Here is a 4,052-nt window from a genome sequence, read left to right as displayed (position 1 = left end):
AAAACCTGGTAGCTCCTGTGCCAGAGGGCATGTATTTGTGGCGATCACTTTAAAAGAAGAGTCAGGGAGGATGCCAGGAAGGCACTCTGCTATGAAAGGAATCTGCAGCACATGGTTTCCGAGCTCGTGAGCTATCCGGACGTGAACAGACTTCTACTTGCATAACAGAGGACCCCAACAACATACTTTGGGCACAACTGTACTGGAACTGACCTGGAAGTCTCCTCCCCAAAGACTAGCTCTCATAGTATCAGAAGATACTATGCAAGCTGCCAAGGGAGAAAACCATCAATATTCCTACAAAGGAATCTGCAGCACATGGTTTCCGAGCTCGTGAGCTATCCGGACGTGAACAGACTTCTACTTGCATAACAGAGGACCCCAACAACATACTTTGGGCACAACTGTACTGGAACTGACCTGGAAGTCTCCTCCCCAAAGACTAGCTCTCATAGTATCAGAAGATACTATGCAAGCTGCCAAGGGAGAAAACCATCAATATTCCTACCCAGCCATAAAGCCTATGAACCACTACAATAACTGGCCCAACAAATTATCTCTATGGGTATAATAGTGTCACTTTTGTCTTGGGGGCAGTCAACAGCTATTTAATTAAACTTCAGAGCCACTCAATGGGAGAAAATTAATAGATGGTGCTGTAAACATGCCAAGTATATATGACTGGAGATGTCATAGATCCTAGAGAAGAACCAACTTCTGACACTTCCCTAGACCAAAGTAATTTCTTACTGTGTTCTAAATATATATACTTATATTTCAGAAAAGTGTACCTCTCACAAATCAAAGAAGAGCCTTTTGTAACATATGAAGACTATTACAAAGTTCCACAACTGGTCAAATGCAGAGAATAAGTGAGTGTGAGATGCCCAGCTCTAAATTATACATCTACAATGCAACCCCTACACCTAGGGCTCAGGGAACATCTTGGAAGAGGGGCAAAAAGATCATAAAAGCCAGAGGGACAAGACACATGCTACTAGTTAATGCATTCTACACAGGGTAGTGAAGTGAACCAATGAAATCTCCATAGTATAGTAGAAACCAGTTGACATGCCAAAGTGGGTGGAGGAAATGTCAGAGGGTCCTGCCTCAAGATGAAGAGCATCATCATTCAGATGGAGCAAACACAACTGATAGGTTGATAGGTTTTTATCTTTAATGCAAGAATACTCTGTCTTCTCCTCATTAGCTGGGGTCTGACCTCACAGTCTTTCCTGTTGTCTAGTTTAAAAGAATCAGTGTAAAGGAAGGGGGAAGAGGTTTGGCCAAAGAGGGAGAAGGGTTCCACTGTCACAGGCCATTAGGTTCTGCGAATGCTTCAGGGCCTTTTCATAAATAAGTCTTACAAGGTGTGGAAGAGATTAAAATATTAGAATTCCTTGTCGTAAACCAAAATTTTTACAAGATTTGAAAGCAAAGACTAATATTTAATGTTTCTTACACACACGTATATAAATAAAATAAATACAATTTTTAAAAAGGATATCTTGTCTTAAAAAGAAAAACAGGGCCAGAGAGATGACTCTGTGTGTAAACGTGCTTGCCAGAATGACAGATGACTGATGACCAGAGTCCCTCATGGTAGAAGTTTTCCTCTGACTTCCACAGGTGCGCGCGTGCACACACACACACACACACACACACACACACACACACTGTAATTTTAAAAGTTAAAAACAATACAAAACAAAAAACTGTGCCCATGTCTTATTTTGTCCTTGTAAAATCCATAAAAGTAACATGAAGATGGTATTAACCTTGTTGGGGGTGGAGGGTATTACTGTATGATACAGCTGGCCATTCCACTGTTTAGATACACTTACCCTCTATCCCTGGGAAGAAGACTGACTTACCTAATTAAAGGGCTGAAAGAAGATCATAGGTGTGACCCAGCCCATTCTCCTTCTTGGGAACTCTCTCCCACTTAGCAAGCTGACAGCATCACCTTTCCCCTTCTGAAAGAGGTCTGACCTGGTCTGCCATTTTCTGCACTTGAATGGTGGGTGAGTCTGTATTTCTGAGACTTGGTATTAGGATGTGCACTATTACTGTTTGCTTAGATTGTGAGTGGTCTTTACCTTTACTCTGAGCAGTAATAAAGGCAATATTTGTTTCAGAACTTGACAGTACTATTCTTCTATTTAATTTTTAAACTCAGAGAAATGTTTTAAAAGTTTAATATTTTATCTAGTTATCTATTTCTTCTCTGCATCTGGACCCAAACAAAAAACAAAACACACATTAATTTAAACAGAAACATAATATAAAGAATGAACTAGGACTGGTGAGATGGCTCAGTGGGTAAAGGCACTTGCTGAAGAGCCTGATGACCTGAGTTAAAAATCCCCTGGACCCATATGGAGTGAACAGACACAAGCTGTTCTCTGACCTCCACATGTGCACTGTAGCATGTGCATACACACACACACACACACACACACACACACACAAATAAATAAATAAATAAATAAATAAATGCATTTTTAAAAAGAACAAACTAAATAAGGGAATTAACTAATGAGGAGGCTAGTCAAGATGTAAAGAGAACACTACAGAGTAGAAGACAGGAATAGCACATAAACAGAGTGGCCACTATCCCTGAGTGAGACGGGAGACAGGAAAATTCCCTACCCTCAGTGCAAGCTAAGATCAGACTTCGTAGGAGAGCAATTGGCTAGGGCTCACAGAAAGAAGTCTCACTGTGGTGTCATGCTCTCTGCAATTTGCTGCAAACACATTGCCTTGGGTATCAGGGAATGTAGTTGGGACTCAGCAGTTGGACAGGGCTATGAAACTGCTGGAGGCTGGGAGTCAGTGTAAGAAAAGGCTTTAGGTGCTACTGTCCCATCCTCCCTGCCGTCCTCCCTCAAGCACTAAGCTCTCTGTTGAAAGAGGCACACAGACTCAGGAACCCTTTTCCTCTTGCAATGTTTTTTTAGACCCTTCTTGTCGGGGCTGCCTGAATGCAGCCACACCCTGGGCCTATGAGTTCCGGAGCACTTCCGCAGCCTGACCTAGAGTCGGCCCACCTGTCCAGTCACTTTCGATTCTCACCAAGATGGCGCCTGGCACAGGTCAAGGGGGAGGGATGGGGAAACTCATCCCCGACATAGGATTGGCTCCACCTGGCCCTGCCTCCTTCCCGGCATACAGAGGGAGTGGCCCCTCAGCCCGTAGGTCTGCGACACCAGAAGCAACTGTCCCTAAGGGCTCAACCTCCCCGCCATGAGACTTTGCCTTTAAATACCTGTGCCTGCTGCAATAAAGTGTGTTCCTGCTCTGACTCGGCACCCGGCTGTGTGTTCCTTTTGAGCCGTGCACTCACCATCCCGCTCAGCCCAGAGGGGAAAAATGGATTATCGGCTGGCTCTGAGGATCTTTCTTTTTCCCTCCCCTCGGCATGTCGGAACCCGACATCTGGAGACCCCGATGTGACTCATAGCTAATTCTTCGCTGATGGGCCAATCAGTCTGTGGGTGAGTGACCCCCATTAGATATGGGGAAGGCCAATTCTAAGTTAAATTCTTCTCTTGAGGCATTAAGGCTGCTGCTTAAGAGTTGCGGCCTCAGTCTGTCAGACCAACAAGCAACCCAGGCCTGGGATTACATTAATGAGACAGCACCCTGGGTTGCTGCTAGCAATCTCTTTGACTGAGACCTGGGACAGGGTAGAGAGACTCGTGGAAAGGTCCCAGATAGAAAAGGGTAAGATCCCACCCTGGGAGTTCTCCCCACGATCTCAGCCCTCAAGGGCTGTTTCCCTCCTCAGCCCCCTGATAAGAGGGGGGGCTGCTCTGAGTTTCCTAAGTTAGTTACACCCCATCCTGATATGGAAGCCACACAAAAAAAGGAGGACCCACCAAAGGCCATACAGAGGAAGGAGAGCCCACCGACCTCTCAGGAAAACCTTTATCCCTCCTGAGATCCCTTTGAGGCAGCCCCCTGGCCCTTTAAACCCCCTGTTAAAAAGGAGATGGAGGATAGCCAAAACTCCCCCGTAGGGGCGATGGCACCACCTGATTATGGTAGGG

This window comes from Nannospalax galili, unplaced genomic scaffold (genome assembly GCF_000622305.1).
Source record: "Nannospalax galili isolate Female #2095 unplaced genomic scaffold, S.galili_v1.0 scaffold139, whole genome shotgun sequence".
In the NCBI taxonomy this organism is placed as follows: Eukaryota; Metazoa; Chordata; class Mammalia; order Rodentia; family Spalacidae; genus Nannospalax; species Nannospalax galili.
Note: the sequence above shows the minus strand (reverse complement) of the source record.